Below are 22,600 nucleotides of genomic sequence, written 5' to 3'. Positions count from 1 at the left end.
AAAAATCCGTACTGGCTTTTAGACCTACAATGAAGTGTAAATACAGTGAAATCTCTCCAAAAGTAACATTTATAGGTACGTGCTCACACATACATAGTGTACTACAGAACAAAAGTACAAAATCAACATCGGCATTTCTCTTTTGAATCACTATCGATAGCTTTGAGCATTCATTGTGAAGGCATGTGATGAATAAGTTAAAGCAAAGAGGGCTGAAAGGTTCAGATATCCTCCTGTGTCGATCTGACGTAAGGCTGCTGCCTTTGTGCTCTGAGAACGCTCTAATCATTTTGACATCAAAGATGCCGTCCAGATTTCATCCCTCTACAACATGTATGTTCGATGCCTAGAGGTAAGCTTGGTGTTCTCTATGCATCCCGACAGGTCACAGTTGTGCGTGTGCATACATGTATGCCGGCATCCTGAGCAGGCAAGGAAATGGTTCGTTTCCGATTCAGTCCAAATCTCATGCAAATTTGCATCATGACGCTAATGAATGCGGAGAGCCATTTGAACACAAATGGAAAGTAATACCTATAGTTTTATTTAACATTTCTCAAAACTACTTTCAAGAAGAAGAAGAAACTAACTAAAATATGAAAAATACAAATAATACCTTGAAACTAAAATGGACTCTATCTATCTATCTATCTATCTATCTATCTATCTATCTATCTATCTATCTATCTATCTATCTATCTATCTATCTATCTATCTATCTATCTATCTATCTATCTATCTATCTATCTATCTATCTATCTATCTATCTATCTATCTATCTATCTATCTATTAGTTTAAATGTGACAAGATTACAATGCTAAGTAAGGTACAATGCCATCATGAGGAGTGGCAAGTAACAGATGTTTTAATGAGTATGAATTATATTTTGACCTGACTCATGACTTCTGCTGATTAGGAGTGTATACAGTATATCTTTATGTGTGTTAATATATGTGAGGAGTTTTCTCAGCTTCTGTGACAGGAGTGAGCTCAGCTGCAGATGTTACGCTTCATCAAGAAAATTATAAGGTATTTCTCACTTGAGGTGAACTTAAATATGCAGTCATGTAAAATGTGACACGGGTTTCTGCCCGTGTGTATGTGTAGCTTCTTATTCTCTCTGGGAGGAGGGCTTCACTTGAGCCCTGCAGTGTAAGAAGTGGGTCAATCCCACTGTGCCGAGCGGTGAGTATCAAGCACTGACAGGTCTAAGGGAGGAGGGAGGAGACAGAGCAGAGGCCTCTGTGAATCAGAGGCGATATAGCATGTAGAAAGTCGAGGCATCCGTTTGAAACCTACCGAGTGTGTGCAGCATATAACACTACGTGCTGCCTATGTGGGTGGACTGAGCAGCGAGCTAATCAGATGTGTTATGTGTATCGGGTGAAAGCGTGGCTGCTCGCAGGAAATGTGAGAAATCTTTCATTGACCTTGAATCTCACTTTCATGCTGCTGCACTTGATGCCTTGTCACATGTGGCTGAGTTCGAACATGTTTTGAAGGACAGGTCAAGGGGCGGAGAGAGCGATTGAACCCTTCAGAACAACAGACTGTGATGTACCGAACTGAGAAATATTACATGAGTTATTAAAAAAGCAATATTGTTGTGTTGTCAATTTCCGTCCCTTTAATGTTTCTACCCTCAGATGTAACTTAACTTCACACAATGCATTTGTTTAGTTTTTTCCTTTATACAGTTAATAGATTCAGAATGAGTCTCACATGCAGTAAACACTAAGCAAATCTGATACAGCAGTGCTGTTAAGTTCTGAATTAAGGCTCTCACTTTGGTTTTGTTTGCACAGTGGGGGTGTTTCTCTTTTCTTCTCTTCTTTCCTCTCCATCCCTAATAGAAGATGCCGTTAGAAGTCCTCTCCCATGGGAAGAATGCGACAGATCCCACATTGTTCATTGTTGTTTGCCTCTCCTTGAAAAGAGAGACAGAAAAAAGAAAAAAAAAAACTTCTCCATAGTGTGGGCTGAGATTGGGGGGGGGGGGGGGGGGTATTACAAAGATCACATTTTTATCTTCTTTGATCTGGCGTGTTAAGAGAAGGTTTTGGTGAGTTGGAGTGTGTGTGTAGGGGGGGTGACAATGTTTGCACGAGTGTGCCATAACAGAGAGAGAGAGAGAGAGGGGGAAGAAAAGAAGCAAAGCATATAAAAGAAAGGGACAGTGAATGCGAGAGCTGTGGGAAGGAGGGGACACATTGATGTGTAGCTGTCCTTGAGGGTTTGAAATGCATGGAGGGAAGAGTTGCTCCATGCAGGGAGAGTGGGATGTTTATTTACTGTATAGAAACAGTCTCCCTCCAGGCCTTTCCAGGGGAGCTTGTGCCCATCGCTACCTCAGCTCCTGCACCTATACCCTCAAGCTAAACGCCCCTCTTTAAGCTCCACCCCACCCACGAAGACAGCAGAGAGAGAGAGAGAGAGAGAGAGAGAGAGAGCAAAAGAAAAAGAGTGACTCTCTTCCCATAGCCCATGGCTGTGTTCTTTCCTATCCCCGTCTGAAGCAGAAAAGCGGGGACCACGCAGTGCCTCTGCTTAAGCACCAAGGAAAACAAGCAGATTCCTAATGCCAAAGAAGTGCTTATTAAATCCCAGACAGCCTTGCAATTGTGCTGTGCAGCCAGTCAAAATAAGAAATTGTTTGTTGTTGGTTTATTCACCCTGCTTCCCTCTTATTCAACATGCTTTCTTAACCTCCTCCGAATCCGCCCCGGACTTTCTGTTTTCTCAATTTGCACCCCCACCCCCTTCTCCCTCCCTACTTTCATCTCTCTGTTTGTGAGAAATGATGTGTGGTTGAGGCAAAAACATGGGACATGACAGCCAAGCATCGAAAACATGCAGATGTGACAGTATCAGAGGGCCACTGGAGGGCAGAAAGAAGGAGGGAGTATTAGGGAGAGAAAATGACAGGCACAAACAGAAAATCTGATAGAACTGAGAGGATACATTGCAAACAATGTATTGTGCAGGAGGGGAAGAGAAAGAGCCTGAGGGATGGAATATTTGAAATAGTGAAGGAGATTGTTAGTGTGCAGAGAGAGAGAGGGAGAGGGAGGGTTGGGGTACAGTGTGCACAGCAGATTGTGGGGGCGCGTGTTGTCGAGGTGGCCCAGGTCCCTGGTGCCCTCCTGTTTCATGGCTCTCACAGCCTGTCAGTGAAAACAGCCCAGCCATGTAGACAGCTGTGCTCAGGAGGCTGCGGGGGCGAGCGGAGAGGAGAGAGAGAGGAGGAAGAGAGGAGAGGACCTTTGTTTTTCATTTTGCTCCTCATCTCCATCAATGTCCTTAAATTTTTACTGTGTATTCATTCCATACAAATTTCGGGCCAATATTTGCATGTCTGTTTTGAGAGTGTGTTTTTTGGTATCAGTCAAGTGAGTCAAAGAAAATAGACCAAGATGCCCCTTTGTCCGTGCCCGACATTTAACCCAGTACCTTGAGGCTATGTCGCATTTTGGAGAAATGACATTGTGCATTTGCCTGTTTTGGCATATTAGAAGCCCAAAAAATTGGACTTGGAACCATTACTCTGGGCAGTGGAAGGACAGAACAACCAGGCTGCCATTCCTATTCACATAAGATCAATCACAAGTTTGTTCAAGTGATTTTTATTGGCCCTAAAACATCATTGCCATGGGCTAATGGAATAGATTCATCTTTACTTCCCCATACAATACATATCTCAATGTGAAAACTTAAAAGAGAATGACAGCCTGTCAACCAGAACATCTCAATGCATTAGTGCCCTTTTTGTGCTCATGGCCCCAACATCATAGGGATCACACAGATCAATGCATCCTCCTCTTTTCTTTGAAGGGACGAGTAGTCCCTTTAGTGGCCTCTTATCCACGCTGGACCTCCTAATCTCCCTCCACACCCTCCCGTTGGACTTCCTGTCATCTTGCCCTTGTTTATGAGCCTCTCCCCTGAAAGGACAGGTTAATAGTGGACCTGGTTCAGCTCTGGCCCACCTGGTTTCCATTTGCTCCCTAATAAGACATTTAATCTTGTACATTACCTGCCTACATGCCAGTGGCAAACCATTCTCTAAAAGCTCTGAGTCATGCTTGTGTACTTCTGTCACAGCTGTACTGTGGCCTTGAAATGTGAAACACTATAATATTTTACAATATTGATAAAACCACCTTTCAAAATACGAAAGTGACTCTTTAAAAACATTATTTCCACTTGAGGTACGTACTAAGTAAAACCTTCTTTTTCTTTCAACTACGCGTCCTCACATGAATCACAAAGCTTTTGCCTCAGTCCACACTTTGCAATGCACGAGTGTCGTGGAAAGGAACATCTTCCCAGTGAGAGAAAGTCAATTCTATGGGTATTTATGTATAGGGTTTCATATGCCCACACGCTTTGGGCTCTAAGGAAACAACAGCAAGTCCACTACTATATGTGAACAAGGAGTCACAACTGTATGCCATGAAAATGCTATATATGGTTACAAAACCACAAAACAGAATTATCAAATGAAATTGCTGTACTCTATCTGAGTGACTATTTTAAAATGTACTAAAAATAGGTGAGCAATATGGGTGAGGGGAATAATGCTCTCCACAATCTTGTGGGAAAAAAACCAACAACAAAACTTCAAACAAAACATATTGAAATTTCATTTTGATGGATTATTTCTTTGTTGTAACATATAGCATATTTATTTGCCATTTTGGTGAGGACAAGTATTTGTTAGATTAGCAGCATTAGCAGCATTTTCTGCAAGCACCAAACAGCTTTGCTTTGTTTGCTACCAACTATTAACTGCATTAACTTAACTTAATGACTCAGAATACGTTTGAAGAACCTGATTCATTCAGATCTTACCAATTGAAGCAATTCAGTTAAGTTGGTCCAACGGTTCTTTTTTTTTGTGTATTGTTTGGTAGTTTAATGATCGAAATCCAAAGCATGATCACACACAGCTGGGAGAGGGCATCAGATTCTTCAACTTGCCTTTGTTGCTAGTTAGCCAATATGCTTGTGCTGGTCAGTCTGGCACAAACAGCCTGCCCAAGCTGATCCCATGTGTGTTCAATGGGGTGATCTCAGGACAAGTTGGCAATTAATTCAATCCTTTCTACTCCCAAACTCTGGAGGTGGTCTCTGAAAAACCTTGCTCTGTAGGGCCAAGGATTGTCATCTTGGAGGGTTAAGCTTGGTACCAGAAATGGAAATAAATATTCAATTGCCACCGTAGTTAGGGAGTAGCTGCCTCACATTATCACACTGCCTCCTGAAAAGTGCAACAATCAGCAAAGGGTTCACAACATCAACTCCACTCATTGGCCCAAATGAAGACTGTAGACTCATGGCCGAACATATCATTCACCCACACACTCAGAATCAGACGACATGTTTCTGCCACCAGTGCAAGCAGGTCTGATGGTGAAGAGCAATCATGGCAGATCTCTTGGCAGCCCTGTTAGACCACGTCTGGTTGTGTGCGATCTCTCATTGTCTGAGTCTTCTTGGTCTGCCATCTTTTTGAGAAACCCTCTTAATGTGCTGTTTCTGACATCTCCCGTTATATGTTACTTAGACTTTACTTTACAGATGGTATTAGGACTCACTTCAAAGAATGTCCCAAAGTGGATTTGCAGCACAGCAGCTTGAAGTTGTGGTTTCGTATGAGCACTGTCCAGATCAGTCAAAAGGGACATGCCATTTCAGGGAGCAGACTGATCATTAGAAGGGGCCCATGGTCACAGCGGCTGTGACAATCTCGCACAATAAACACACAAAAGTAGGATAATCAACAGGTTCCAATTAGGCACCTGCATGTCTGCCTCTGGGGCCAGAAAGCGTTGTTTCATGGCAACAACAGACATCACACCAGCAAACTAGACAAGATCAAGTGAGCGTATCAAGGTACAATATAAAGAGTCATTTAAACTTTGCTACCTATAAAGATAACGTTTAAACACATCCATGCATTGAAGAGATATACAATGGCAAAAAAATTTTCAAACCCCAAATAAGAAAACCGATATCAGGTTATGGTATTCTGTAACAATTTGAATATTCAGATCACTAGATACAGGACTCCAGCTGTGGGATCTTTATAAGCAGACCCACCTTTGGTGAGAGCAGCTTCAGTTAAAAAGGATGATGAATATAAACGACTACATTTGGAATTTCATTTGAAATTAAATATTCAAATATTATTATTATTATTAAGGTACAAAACCAAAAATGTACATCAAAATTATGACCCTAATAGATCATCTTTTAAACTAAGTTTTTAGGTAGTCACACAAAGAATTTATGAAACTTATTCTCTCTTCTGAATGTAATTTGTGTGTTAAGGTAAATGCAAGGAACTTCAGAGAGAGTCATAACTCAGCAAAGTGCAACAGTCTGAATGCACAAATAAAAAGATATGTTTCTCTGCACTTATACTCTAATATCACTTAAAGTACCCCACTTTTCTGTCCTTTCAGCAACGTGCAGCTATAACATGGCTTACCAGCTAAAATGAATCAACCCATCCTTAAGTTGTTAACACATGTAGTTTTTTAATCATCAATTGTATTGGAGTTTTAAAATATATTTCTGCAGAAATTCACACCATTTTAACAAGACTCAAGACACATAGGATAATTTACGTGTAAAAGGTCCAAATCATAAATGACATATAAAACAGTATTGTTTGCTATGTGCTAAAGGTTCATCTGGCTACAATAAAAATGAATTTGACTTTTAGACTTGTTAGGTCAAAGACTGTCTGATCATGTCAAAAAAGAAAGAATAAAAAAAAAACTATGTTGTTTCAAGATTAGAGTGGATGCAAACCCTGGACTCACACATCAAAGTCAAGGCACTGCACCTCCTCAGGGATCACACTCTCACTCTTCACCTTGCTTTGAGAGGAACACTACTGAAAATCTTATGTGACAGTGAATCCAGCAAAAATAACTTAAAGAGGATACAGGGCTGACTCATGAAGCGCTACTGGATGTACTCATCTCATACACCCATATATCTCTTTTTTCCCCAATTTAAATACAGGATATGTATTTTTGTTTAGTTTTTTTTTTGTGCCTCAATTTTACTTGTCAGAATGTGTTTTACATTTCAGAGCCGAAATACTGCAGTCAATTAAAAACAGAAGAAAAAAACCCCAAAGAAAGTAAGTCCCAGCCTGCGAGGTTACCCTGTAAATCAGCTTCCAAGGACACGATAACAACCTCCTGAAAACACAGAAACACAAGGACTGTGATCTTTTTACTGGGGGACAAATGAAAGGCAGGAACTGGCGGAATGGAGCGCCAGGCCCGGTTCATAATGCCTGGACTTTGGGTGGTTTAAATCACCTTGACTGGTAGAGCTCAAAAGGAGAGCCGACTCCCTCCGGTCCAGGGGGAGACCAGCGAAAGACTTGGCGTCCTGTAAACAATGTCCGCCTCATCTTGTGCAACCCTGGGAGGGAAAGGAAACAGCATGTCCTTGGGGCTTCAACTTTAACCCCCCCCCCCCCCCCCCCCCTTGATGAAATATGGGCACTGCCCTGTAGTGTAAACTTGTTTGAACTCTAGTCTCTAATGGGCAAGGATATGTGTATGGGCTTTTTTTTTTTCTTCTTTTTTTTTTCCAACTGCGCCTTTGTGTTGATGTGTCTTTGTGCATTTGCAAGAAAAATCCAGCTCTGTGACTGCAAATAACTCAAAAGAATGCCTCTTTGAATTGCTTAATGACATGTTTGTGACAAAAAAAGACATCTTGATTGTGGTTCTGCCTCATTTGAAATAATGGCGTGAGCATAGTTTAGGTTTCAAATTTCATTCTGTGACTGAGATTGAATTGCTAACTTCCAACTATGTTGATGGAATCAAAAACATATTGCATTTCTGGGTATTTGTGTTTGGTCTTGGATGTGTTCATTGTGAATATGCAATTATCAATCTACAACTGGAATGTTTAGATGTTTGCTAAAATGGAAGAGTTGAAGTGGAGAGGCGTTGTGAAACATTGCCTTCCTCAGTGATCTCCATGAATGTGGTATAGGAAAAGTCCTGCACAAAAGAAACTCCATCCGTTATTTTCAATGCATCTGGCTCGCAATAAAATAGAAAAGAACTGATTTCACTAAACTGATGAGCAACATTGTACTCTGTTTCAAATAAGGTAAGATGTCTGTTGATTGAAACTGTGGTCAAAGTCACATTTTGTGTGATTTTGTAAATTACCTCATTTTATCTGTTTCCATGACCACTTTCTCCGACTTTACTGGGTAAGAGTTAACAGCATGACACAAGAGTAGATGAAGACACTGTAATTATGATTTCACCTCAAGAGAATATTATTTTAGCACAATAGGTGGTTCAATCCGTCCGTCTGTCTGTATGCACATCAATCCATATAGGGCTGTAGTAGAAGTATAGAAACCAGCGAAGCCCATCCCTGTGTCCAATAAATTTATCCAGCTCATCTAGGGGGACTCTAAGCCTCTCTCAAGCAAAACCAGAGATATCATCTCTCCGCCCTTGATCCAGTTGGATGTGTCTGGTAATCATCCTTATCACAGGCCTGAACCCCCTAAACTCTCTATTCTCCACTTGGAGCCTCATCTGGATGGTCAAGCTTCTCACGGGTGGTTCGAAATCAGATGAGTGCTTTACCTGTTCTCAATAACGGTAACGAAACCCAATATAGATTCTATTAGACCTGTATGTCACCCCAAGTAATCTCTATAACTTATTCTGTACTTGGTTTTGGCTGAGGTCAACATTTGCACTGAAACACATGACAGATACAAAGTAACACAGGAGTGGGATTTGAAATATTCCCCACTTCCCCTCGGTTCCTCCTGCTGAGAGTGATAGTCGAGGTAATTGAGAGTCGTCTCTTGTTTCCATGGTGCATCTGAACCTCAAGCCATCTTTGAACAAATTGATCTCTCGGATGTCCCTCAAACTGTGCCTGGTGATCCCCTAATTGACAATGCACATGTTTCCACTTCTGCTCTTTTACATTTCAAATGACAGATGAAAAAAAGGGGCCTGTCTTCTGCCTCTGCAAAAAGATAAAAAAGCACCTTCAGACTACGGATGGTGGCCACAAGTGTCGTAACCTAGCAACCAGGAAGTCGCTGAGAGAGAGAGGGAGAGACAGAAAGGGGGGGGGGCTTCCTCTTAGGAAAACAAAACCTCACACTCATTCTAGTTTATGCTTCCCTTTGTGTGACCAGCTATTTTTGGACTTTGGGTATTTCTCTCTCACCCAAGGATTCATTTATTTTTAGCTTCATCTCATGCTTCCTGTCTTTTCTTTCTGGGTGAACACTGTTTAACCCTTTTTCTATTTCTGTTGTGTTGCCTGCATCTGTTCCACCGAAGAACCGAAGGGAGAGAGGACTCAGTAAATGGGGAGGAGAGACGGGAGTAAGGGGAAGAGACAGAGGGAGTGTTTTCCATCTGTTTTTTGGCTGAATGGTGTGTTTTTGTTCAAGGCCGTCATGATGGGCAACATGTTCTGTTTTTGAATATGGTTGTTTCACCATCTGGGCTATTACCTATCACTGAACATTGTCTTTGTCCTTGTTTATGTTACATTTGTATGAGCTGTGTGCACAGGCTCATATTAGCCTTAGCAACACTCCTATATGTGCAGTCCTCTGTTGTTTATGCAGAAACACAGACTGGTTTGGCTGCTGCTATTTTGTTCTTAGTAAGGATAAGAGCATTAAACCATTACAGACAGTCACCGGATATATCAAACAAAGACCCCCTTTTGTTGCTCAACATGACTCCTGATTTGCGTGTGACCCAAAGTTCATTTAGTCCAAGTTGAGAGACAAAAGTTTAACTGAAGAGATCATATTGCACACCAATACTATTGTCAGATGTATAATTAATAGCTGAATACAGGGGCGTATCAATTAACTCTTCAGACCTGGTTATAATCCTGCCTTTTCCACAACTGGTGGCCTCATAATCTTTAAATGCAGCTTAACTGCCATGAGGTCAGATGACATATCAACTCGTGGTATACTATGCAGCCACTGTAATCCCGAGTCGTCATATCTGGGGCCTGGCTACTCTACTACACTTGCCTCTAAAAATGTTTTAAATAAGAATTGATTCCTTGAAATTATTCTGTTTATCTTTTGTTAATCATTTGCAATACTCCTTACATATGTGAATTGAATGCAGTTTAAACAGACAAACTAATCACCAACAGTAGCCCACCGAAGACTAATTTTAGTCTCTTGACAATTAATAAAGAGAGACAAAGAAAAAGTCAAAAATGCTGATCATTCTTGTGCCTGCCTGTGTGTTGTCAGACAACATTATTTGAAATATTTAGTGTCCAGTATACTGCACCTTTAGATGCTTCATTTGAAGAATTTGGGACATAAGGAAGATACAACACTTCTCTAAACCTAATTCTTCACATTTATTGAAAGGTATTTCAAATATATTCAAACAAATGAAGAGACGTCCTCCATAAGTTGATGCATTAAAGTCCCAATGGCAGAAGAAAGATTTTTCCATCAAGGTGTTTACCAATGACAGATCTGTTGGTGTTGTATTATTAATTGTTGTGTGTCCCTTGCTGGTGTGTATGAAATATTATTATACACATGAATGAACCTTGAGACCAAATATGAATTGATGTCCTCTTTTAATCACACTCATCTTCCAACTGTGTCTCATTCTTCTCCACCCCTGAATTTGCATAGTCAAAGCAGTGATCAGTTACATGTCGGCAAAGGTACAATTCATTTCAATTTGGAGCCCCCTCCCCCCCACCTCGCCAGATGAAGTGCAGCATCTCCATGCTACTTGTCTGTGGCAAATGATAGGGAAAAGTAAATGAGGAAATCATCTTGGGGTGCTTTGAAGCTGATGTGTTGCTCTCTAGTGGCAACGTGATTTTACTGTCATTGGCTGGAGAAAGGTCAAAGCAAAGGCGCATTGAAATGGGGAATAAATAGGCGAGCATACTGCGGTGCATAGGGAGAGTGGGCCTGCCAATGAAGTCCCAATCTATTCCCCTCACGCTCCCTGTTCACTCCCATTACAGCCCTCATCAGCATCAAATCCCCACTAGCAGCAGCAGAATGCCCTCCCCCACATACAGTGCGCTCCCTCGTTCTCATGGACGCAAACAGACATAAGACAAGGCGGCATTACTTGTGAAGCAAAAATCAGCAATCACTTCTAACTGTCTTACATCTACAACCACGAACAGCAACAAATTCAGACCAGTAACAAATCAAAACTGTGTAAAGCTTTAAAGCCCAAAACACAAAAGCTCTATGAAATGTATAACAAATAATAGAAAGAAAATGTAATACAACAGCTAAAAGCAGGATTACTATAGCAACGACACATCATCCAAAGTTATGAAATAATTATGTATTTATTGGCCTATCAAACGCAGATAACATTTTTGAACTTATCAGTTACTTGTATGTTTATGTTTTGTGAATTTTTACAGAATAAACCAAATTCATGTGTTCATTTCAACATAGAAATCACCAAATCTGATTGCCACCATGGCTTCCATGATGTAGCTGTGGAAATTATCTGTTTTTCCTCACATAAACATGTATCATATGGACTTTTTGTCAATATATGTCAAAGTCAACAGAATAGAATAGAATAGAATAGAATAGACATACTTTCTTAATCCCAGAGGGAAATTCTTGTCACGTAGCTCCACATAGAAAAGAATGCCGAAAATATTGTTCAAATATCACTACAGCAAATTAAACAAAATAAGATAAGTAATATTATAAATTAATATATACAGGGCTAAGGGATGATTGGTAAATGCATAGAAGAATAGAATTAACAGAAAAACACAACCAACAGTATTTGCAAGGAGGCGTTATCGAGTCTTATTGCAACAGGAATGAAGGATCTCCTGTGACTCTCTGTGCTGCACTTTGGTGGTTTGAGTCTGGTGGAAGGTCCTCCTGCTGCTGACCAACACATCATGGAGGGGTCAGGGACATCGTTCTGGAAGGACCTCCGTTCGGACCAGATCTTCCTCTTTGAGATCATCTGCACAGACTCCATCCCCACCCCCACCACGTCATCGGCCTTTCTGATGAGCCTGTTATTGTCGGCCACCCTCAGCCTCCAGCTCCAGCATGCAACAACACAGAGGATGCTCTCGCCACCACAGACTCATAGAACACCTTCAGTATAGTGCCACAGATGTTAAAGGACCTCAGCTGCCTCAAAATATACAGACGGCTTTGGCCCTTATTATGAAAGGCTTCAGTGTTACACTGAGGAAATGCAAATATATTTTTTAAAATAATGAATAAATAGGAGAACCCCCCCCCCCCCCCCCCCCACACACACACACACACGCACACAAAATATAGCATTTGCAGAGTAGTGCACTTCAAGATGGTTTAGTTTTACTATGATGATTAGCTGGAAATCATACTTTCTATTACCCATGACATCACTGCCCTCTTGCTCTATTCCCTCCTCGCCTCGTTATATATGCCTCCAACTGAGCCAATGAGATCATACCTTTGCCACATCTGGACAGGTACACTACCGTTTTCATCTCCGCCATTACCAACTTGCAGTCCTGCATCTTTTTCTGTGTCCACCTCAGCTCAGCTCAGCTAACATGACAGTCCGGGCAGATGATGATAAATGCAGAGGAGGAAAAGCAATTACTGGATCAGTTAGGTGTAGTAGAGAGCACTCAGGGCTCTCATTACCAACAGACTGTAGAGTCTGGTATGGACACACACACACACACACACACACACACACACACACACACACACACACACACACACACACACACACACACACACACACACACACACACACACACACACGTCTGCATGTTGACTAGGTTTAATGCATCAACAGCAACCATGACAAAGTGTGATCTTTCCATCCTTACTAGTTTTAGTCTTTCATTTGTCTGTACATAATCAACCACTGGCTCTATCATTGTTAATTTAATGCTCCATACAAAAACATTAACAACATGTACTAACGGTGAATATAATTAGATCAAAAGTGGCAAGCGGGTGACAACATTGGTGCAGATGCACAACATAAATAGGTTAATATCAGTGCAGCAGTGGTGTAGAATACACTTGTTGATGTGAGCCGTACAGTTGTGTGACGTGCAATCTGCACACCTGTCAAAGCTGAAGAAGCCACATGTATAGAATATAAACCAAGGTGGTTAAGGCTGCCTTGGTGATTGACAATAGCACTGAGGTTGTCATAGGGACAGCTGCAGTCCTGGCTGTCCCCTGAGGAGGATGTGGAAACACTAATAATAAGGGAAAGACATACACACACACAGATAGAGAGAGAAGGGAAGGAAGACCGTGAAAAAGGGAACAGAATGATTTGTATTTACCCAGCATTTGCACAAAAACACACACGCACACACGCTTTCTTGCCGACTAAAGCAGAGGCACTTGGCTGAGCTGTGTGTGTATATACGAGTGGTGGGTGGCAAGATCGCAGGTCAGGCCCACGTAGTCCCCATTCAGTCGTACAGTGTGCTACACGCACCGGCAGCACAGAGGCCAGAATGGCAGACGGAACAAATAGGAGTTCATGCGTGCACAAACACCAAACCAGAGAGGAACACACGGACACATTAGGCACACATGCAAGCGCACACACAACAGGGTTCCTACACTCACATCTCCACCACATTACCGCTGCCTCTCAGTCAGACACAAATGATTATTATTGCTTCATTAAGAAAGTCTCGACATTAGTCTGCTTGGCCGGAATTATTTTTGAAATTGAATCATCGAAATGATGTACCAAAGGGTTTTACTTTATAGAGAAATGCTTGGATTTGTAGAAGGAGCAGAGAAAAAAAAGACAGATAATTCAAACACATTCAACCTAATTTTTTACTTAAAAATAATGAATAAAATGTCCCTCTGTCCAGCCACAAGAGTCCATGGGTCTTAATTGTGTGTTTCCTTAACCACTGCCACAGTAAACATGCGATTACAAAAACAGGATTCTGTTGGACATCTAATCACTGGTTGCATTGCGGTTCACCCTGATATCACTTTCCTTAATCTCATCTGTCAGAGGAGGTGTGTGTTTGACTTTGATAATGGATATGTTTGGTTATTTGGCTTGCAGGGGCATTTTGTCACATGTGTGACCACATTTGGACTGGACAGGATGTTCTAAACAAGTTCATGCCTGAGCGCCGCTGGGAGAGGATGATGTAGTGCCACTGTAGGTGGCAGAGATACACAAAGTCTCAAAGTGTGTTTACGTGCGTTTATATTTGTGTGTGTATGCGTGTGCGTCAGAGCCAGAGTGAATGTTTGTGTATATGGGCGAGTGGGGGTGGCAGGGCTATAATCTGCTCCAAACTGCTTGCGGGCAGAGGCGAGGTGGGCGAGACAGTGATACAGAAGGAGAGCAAGGGAAGGAGAGAGCGATGGGAGGGGGATGGAGGGGGGTGTTGTGGGGTCGAGGACAAGCAAGGAAGAAATGAGTTGGCAAGAGAGAGAAGAAATAAAGAAAGGAAAAACAAGAAGATAGTGAGGGAGTGAGAAGTAGAGGTGAGTTGAGTGCACAGTGGTTTCATACAGCTTACTGATGCTCTACAGCTACTGTACCCACGGTCCTCTCTCCTCTCCCACCCATTGTCATGCCGGGCTACGTGGGCGCCAGCAAGGCAGCTAATTCCTCTGACATTTACGTTGCTTTCTCAGCCCTCAAGTGACGCAAGCCTGGCCGGAGTCACTGTCAGCACCCACAATGGCCTCAGGTGGACGAGAGACAGTGGATGGTACAGAGCAGAGGATGGACTGCTCAACCCGAACTGGGTCCCAGCCAATGAGGAGACCCCTAGGAACACACTCAGAGCCAAGGTCCTGCATATTGTGCTACATTATACAGTAAGTCTTGAATAAAATATGATTAGTGTGGGTGGAAGAATAAGAAAAGATAACAGTGCTGAGGGAAAAAAAAAAGAAAAACTTGCAACAAAACTGATGGAGAGAAAAAGGACATAGAGGAAAAATATGGGAAATTTATTGTAATTTAGGTTTTAAAGTTTGATTTTCGGGAATTCAATTCAAATCATCATCACGAATAAATGCAGACGAAACAACAGCCTTGCCTCACATACATTTTCTATGATCCAGTGTTACAATACTGTTTTTACTTCGTGAACTTGATTAATAATGCAGATTATGTTTTTCAGAAGACAGGTGATCCAGTCTTAGAAATGCTGAACATGTTACACATAGGCTACACTTAAATGATATTAGGTATTAGCAGCTATTATGTCATTTGCCTTTAAGTCCCAGAAAGTGAGATGTTGGATCTCAATAATTCTAACAATTTACAGCACATCCTACAAATGTCCCTTCAGATTGAGGTCTGTTAAACTTGGAAGCCAATTCCATAAATTACACTATTCTGTTGCCTTTCTCAAACCCTTGGGGCACACTGCCAGAGACCAATGCCATTATTGCATACTGTTACGAGGAAGCTATTGGAGCTGTGCATTTCAGAGTCAACAACTAAGGTAGAATAATAACAATGGACAATGGAATAAAGGGAATATATAAAATATGTATTCCAAATGAGAATCATGAGACTTATAATCTGAAAGTCGTGTTTATCAGAGGCTGTTGAACATTTCTCCATATTCGGAGCTGCATATCTAAAGTTGTCAACTGGCTTCTTGTTTGGGAAGCTTCACATGGCATATTTACTATCTTTCTGTTTAATATGTGCATTTACTATGAGCACTCCAGCCGTCATATAACATGCAGAATCCTGTCTGTTTGTAACCCATCTTCAGGGCTCACACTGTTCACTCCTTCAACAGTATACCATCCTCATTCCATTTCAACTTTTCTTTCTGTTTACTTATCTCAGGGCTTTTGGTTCTCCATATTCCTTAGGCCTCATTGATAGATATAATTGTCATGCCACACATAGAGCCAGAGGGAACAAACGAAGACAGACATACCTTCATGGACACAATCAGTACTACCTTACATAACTCTCCAACATGAACTTTATGTTAGAGGAAAGCACAATCGGAGGCATAGTGACACCAGACATGACGTGTGAATCAGCCGATGTAACAATGAAACAGCGTCAGGAACAGATGGGAGGCATCGTCCTAAACAGCAGTCACTCCTATCATTCCTGAATTGCTCTTGCAAATTACTGTAAAGAGAATGCAAATATCTCTTTGTGGGTTTCAACGCTTTAACCTTAAACATGCAAATGATAGATAGAATACATTCTCCTGCAGCGTATTGCTTTGTGGACTCTTCCAGTCACTGTCTGAACAGCAACTCTTCCTCACTTATTATTTTTTCTTATTCTAAATTTGTTTCAGGCTCAGCATCTCCATTATGCTGTTTAGTAAGGGCAAGGAACTACGTGCTGGTCCCTCCGTCTCTTCCATCTCTATTCATTCTGCATAGCCTTGAACTTTCAAACTAGAAAAATAAGTGCCCTGCTGGTCACTGACCACACTGAATGAAAATATTTTATCCTTTTCTTTCCTGCTCTCTTATGTCATTATCTTTGTTTCTGTAAAGGCGCTGTGTCAAACAGAGGTTAGAGTTGGAATGGAAAAGATCTGGTGTGATATTATCTTGGGTGGGATGTGAGGAGTAGCACTGACCACTCTGAGAAGAAAGTGTGATGATGTGCAGTCTATCTAATCCTTACACAGAAATAATGGTAACAGCTCTCTGAATATATAGATGCAATATTTCTTACTTAACCTTAATGTTGAATTATATAGATTTTGGTGCATGCACAATTTTTGATACACATATGGCCTTTGAATCAACGAAGTAAAGCTTTAAGACAACGTCATTATGATTGAGCTGCAGTCTGCAACCCCCTCTTTGCACCCTCCAGTGCTCACCCGGACAGATCTAAATGATATTGACAGTTGAATAAATTTTCTGCATGAAATCATGTGAGCTTGAGCATGGCGTCCCCCCAGTCCTCTCTTCCCACACCTCTATGACCCACTGAAGTGCTAAATAATTACATTGGTTTCCAGAGGCTAATTTGACTGAGAGCAATCATTCAGGTCCCATTTCACCATAGCTGTTTTCATATATTTAAAATCGGTATTGGTAAATGAACATGAACCGTGGGTTACCATACCATTGTAGAGAGCGATAATCAAGACTTTGGTTTATGGAGTACCTGCAGGGTTAATGATGCTAAAGGTGACAGGTGTCACCAGAAGATATTAGGATAGGTAATTATGCAGATACTGCATTTCTGAGAAAATAATGTCTTAGCACCAATATTGATGAGTGGTTCGAAAACCCTTAAAAAGACCTCCAGTCTTGTATAAAAAGAAGGAGATATGAAGGTTGTTCAAGAAAATGCTAATAAGGTCAAATGTTCAATATATCGATATACCCAATATAAATGTCATTCCTACTTCTTTATAATAGAAATCGTCATCTGATTTTTAACTTATATAATGTGATGCTCTAAGTTCTAATAGTTCTAATAGATTTCTTCATCTTTATCTGTTGGCACTGCAGAATGACTTACTCGTCTTGTATTCCTGTTTAATTGTCTGTTATTATATGCATACCAGCCACTGTTTACTACACAAGGCCTGTTACTCATAGACCTACACTAATATTATAATTCATGACTTTGTCTCTTGTGTCTGCTTAATGACAATGCAATTACAGGATTAACCTGCTGAATAATAGTAGGTCATCATTGAGGGACACTCTGACCTTTACATGTTACCAGGCCGCAGTACAATGAGTTTATTTTAAGTGCACTTTCATAGGCTACACTCATGTGTCTTTGCTTCTAAATGCACTGATGTCTGGGTGTGATGTTTTGGAAATGCGTTGGGTCTGACTGGTCTTTCCACTGCTGTTACGTGGTGCAACTCCTGTGACTACAATACTGCATTCTCTTTATTGTATGTTTGCGTGTGTGCATGCAGGGAGTGGGGTTGAGGGGTGATATAACCGCATATTATCAAGAGCAGTTACATCATCAAAAACACTGAGTCCTCCCTCTTTGCCTACAGCCTTTCAGTCAAAACAAGGAATACTCTGTCTGTGGCTCAGTGCTCATGTGAGACCCAATGTGTTTCTCATTAAAAGAGTGGTTGCAGCATGTTTTCACACTTAGGTCATTGTCACTCACACACACACACACACACACACACACACACACACACACACACACACACACACACACACACACACACACACACACACACACACACACACACACACACACACACACACACACACACACAATTTCTAAATATATTCCAAGGTCTTTCTGGTAGATTGTCATATCTTCTGGGAAGAGTTGTGTTGTGTGAGACCGGAAGTGCAAGAAACAGAGAACAGACAAAGGTCATTGGCTGCAGGGTTAAGGCAATACGGGTTAAGTAGCGTTAAAGCTTCCTCTTGCAGAAAAGCCCTTTAATCCTGATGAGGCCAAACAATTCCGACACACACACACACACACACACACCACACACACACACACACACACACACACACACACACACACACACACACACACACACACACACACACACACACACACACACAGTGTGCAGAAGAGTGAGCCAGGGGTCACCCTGAAGGATAACTGCTGATAATGATAAAAACAGTCCTTCCTCAATGAATAGCTCAAGATAAATACACACAAAGACAAGTGTGTGCCACACAATTCGACATCTGATTGGCACTTAAGTAGTGATGTTTGTATTTTAGTTACCAAAATCATGTTCTCAATGTCAAATGTGTTTTCCAGATTGAAAGTTGGACACACGTTCACTTTCCCTCACCGCTTCTTCATTTCAAAGTCGTGACGCAGTCACTCAAACTAGTATTACCCAAATGTTTCTGTCTCCATCGTCTCATCTCCGCTCCCTTGGCAGCTGTGTCAACACCCGCAGGCCTCCAGCCTTAAACAAATCTTCCCCACAGCCATTGTACACCTCGCCACTCCCCTCCCACTGCCACAGCAAGGCTGTGCTGACAACTCTATAAACGTTGGCAGTCAGTCCCAGAACAACATTGATTTTGTTCCAATCAATCCAGAGAGATTGCAATGCATGGTAAATGACACAGACTGTGTGCCATAGCATACATTTCAGCATTAATTGTTGCTGGGCAGACTCCACTGGTCAAACTGTGGGTTGGTCCCGTGAGTGATACGACAATGGGAGAAATCAGCATACTGTCTGTTCACTAGAAGAAGCTCTGTGGGAGGCCCAGCTGTCACACATATCTCAAGTCTGTTGGACAAAGTTGATCACTGTTTGGCAAAAATCGTCATCGTTATTGTCCTAAATACTCCATTCAGTTGTAATTCTATATGAAACATTAAAAAAAATTATTGTTCAACCGAGACATTATAATTGTTATTTACAAACATGACAATGATAATTATTTGAGGATGATGTGTCACTTTTAAAGTAAAAAACAGTTTTTTGTCATTGTATTTACATTTGTTAATTCACTTGTCTGTTTTGTACTTGTATATTTTATTTTGATTAAAAGATGTCAAGGTAAAGCTAACAATGAAGAGCTGTGATCATTAAATATGTATATATATATATTTATATATTTTTTCTTTCTTTCTTTCTTTCTTTCTTTCTTTTTTATTATAATTTCTTCTTTTTTTTTTAAACACACTTTGACAACCTTTATTGCATTATCTTTGTATGTTGAAGGCTCATCTCCATTAGAGAGTTGTCTCCAAACACTTTACCTGCAGGCACAAGCAGCCTGGGACTTGCACTTTCAAATTCTTATTTCCACTTTCTTCTCTGTTAAGGTGTTTGCATTTGGTTCCCCTTGTATTTCTGTAGTGTATTTGTTTAACCCGTATTACCCGTTTAAGTCCAACTTTCATAAAATGTGTCTGTTACCGTCTCTGATAGTCATCATACAGGTCTAAATTGAGACCTGTATGATAAAGCAAGTAGATTTCTCTTAGTTTGAAAACTACTTAAATTTATATTTTTACTTGAAAACATGACTTGTTGAAAGCTGCTACAAGATAGCACAAGTTGCTAGTAAAGCTAAGATAGCTCACAACAGTAAACAGGACATGTAATAGGGCAGGCTGAACATGACACATGCGCATCTCTAAAAGCCACTATCTCGGCCACCAACTTACAAGATATATACCAAGTTTTCAACATTCATCAAACTGTAGCTTAAGTAACAAATACAATGTCCATGTTTGCCAGAAGGCGTTACGATCATTGTAATTCTCTAAGATGGCCATCTTATGACTGCAGCACCCTTCTATCTTTTCATCAAGATGGCTAATAAGGATATTTACCAAAAGATTGTTCTGGTTCCCTAATTATGTTTGGGTAATTTTCCAGGAAACACTGTTTCCTTTATCACCTATGAGCTTTTGATTGCCGGCGTAAATTGATCTTGCAGGCTGTTGCTCATGTAGCGACTCTACGGTCAAAGAACTGCTGTGGATGTTATTGTAACTGTCAAGCTTTGTTTACCTTTCATTTGAACATTTTCCTGTCTCTCATTCCTAAGTTTTGTATGTTTTCTCTTCACCCCGCCTGTTGTTTTGTGTCATAACAAAGTGAGTTATATTCCCTCCTCCAATAGTTTTCTTATCCTCTCTCCTTATGGTTGATTTTACTGTTTATGTTTCCACTCCATCATTCTCCCCCACTCATATGGAACAGAGATGGGACAAGGTCTGCTTTTCTACTCTATGTGAAGTGGGCTTTTTTGTGTGTGTGTGTGTGTGTGTGTGCATGTGTGGGTGTGAGTGTAGGTGTGTGTGTCTAGGTGTTTGTAGGTAGATGCATGTGGCCATGTGTAGGTGTGTTTCATGACAAGGTATGTTTTTAGAAAGTGTGTCTGGGGAGGTGTGTGTCTGTTGTTGGTTGGATATCTTCAGTGCTTCAGGTCTGCAAGTTTCCATTTTTTACAAGCTGCATCATGCAGCAGTTTCTTCTTTTTTTCAAACCCACAGATTGGAAAAGGAAGGGGGGTCCTGTGTTGACAGCCAGCCTGCTACCTTCTAACTGTGGAAAAATATTAATGTACCAGTGAACAGGAACACTGCCAGTTCATGTCTGACTGCTGAGAAAGACTTTCAGAGCTCTGTGAATTTTGCTGCTGGACCTGCCGCAGGCTTGGCTTAAGGCCCTGACAAGGATCAGAGTGGCACAGCAGAGATCACGCTGGGGCACACACAAACACCAGTGCATACTCAACTCAGGCACATATACAGCAGAGTAAATGAGCCTGGGCAAGAAATGCCACTCGTATGTTTGCTCTGACTTTTCCTCACTGGGAATTCGCAGTGCTTGAGGTGGTGATGATTTGTAGGGCCGAGGAGGCTGGCCACTGCTGGTCACAGCACTCAGACACATAACCACATTTAGACCAGGCAGAAACAACCTGCAGACGACCTGAATAGCCTTGGATCACTTGGCATGTGATTACGCCGCACATCACTGGCTGCCCGTTGAGGGAAAGGGCACTGAGAGCAGATATGACGTACTGCTAAGAATCCAGTGCGTAGTCACATACGACAGAAGGCCTGGTCAAAGGTAAGAAAAGTAAACATTTGCTCTCCACGTTATTTCCTTTCATCTTTAGCTAAATTTGGACGTGGTGACAGTCAGACAGTGTCTCGACCAAACCTAAATAACCTGGGGCTCGTGGGCTTTCCTATTGGCTCTGACCTTTTCCCCATGCTCTGCTTTTCCTCTCTATCTCTCTGACAGGTATGATAATCTAGATACACAATTTTAGTGCTGACACATAAGTCGAGAAAAGGCAGCGAGAGCAAGACTTTATTAATCACTGACCAATGCGCGTACATGAATAGATAGAAAATCCAAAGCAGGAAGGATAAAACGTTAAAACAGCGACAGAAAGGGGAGAGCAGCTCTGAACAATAGTCTTTTGAGGTTGACGGTTGTGTTGTAAAAGCAGCAGAGCAGAAAGGGAAGAGAGGTACTGTCCCCATTGCTAAAGAGCACTCACTGCCCTTTGTGTTTGGTTTAGAAAAGGAGGAGTAACTGCTGACCACATCAACCACAGGCCTTTAACTCACGGCGCAAGCACTTTCTGCATGACCTTCACATTAGAGCAGCTTTAAACTGATGTCTGGAGTTCAGTTTTAAAAAAAGGGAAACACAAAAGGTGGGCTGGAGTGCTACCTCTCAGAGTACAAAAGTGTGACATTGGGGCAGAGTCCTATTAAAGTATACTGGAGTACCCTTTTCTAGTGAAGCCTTTCGCCTACTTTATCTGTTTCTTCTTTCAAAGGATGCTCAGCCAGGGAGAACAATGCACATTTCAACCAAAATAGAATTATCATTGTTGACATGGAGATCTGTGACATTTTGGACTTTGTTTTAGTGCTGCGGGAGACAAATAAGATGTTTAGTGTAAAATCTTTAGGGATACTGATAATTGGATTTAGCTTCCTTTGGGCAGAGCCAGGGTAGTCATTCCCTCTGTTGCAATGTGTAGGGCTAATCCAGGGGAAGTATTGGCCATTTTGGAGAGATTTGCATCATATAGAGATTTCCTCATCTTACAATATAGTTTCA

The sequence above is a fragment of the Lipophrys pholis genome (genome assembly GCF_963383615.2).
Source record: "Lipophrys pholis genome assembly, chromosome: 10".
Taxonomy (NCBI): Eukaryota; Metazoa; Chordata; class Actinopteri; order Blenniiformes; family Blenniidae; genus Lipophrys; species Lipophrys pholis.
The sequence above is the reverse complement of the archived record's forward strand: the minus strand, read 5'-3'. Positions refer to the sequence as shown.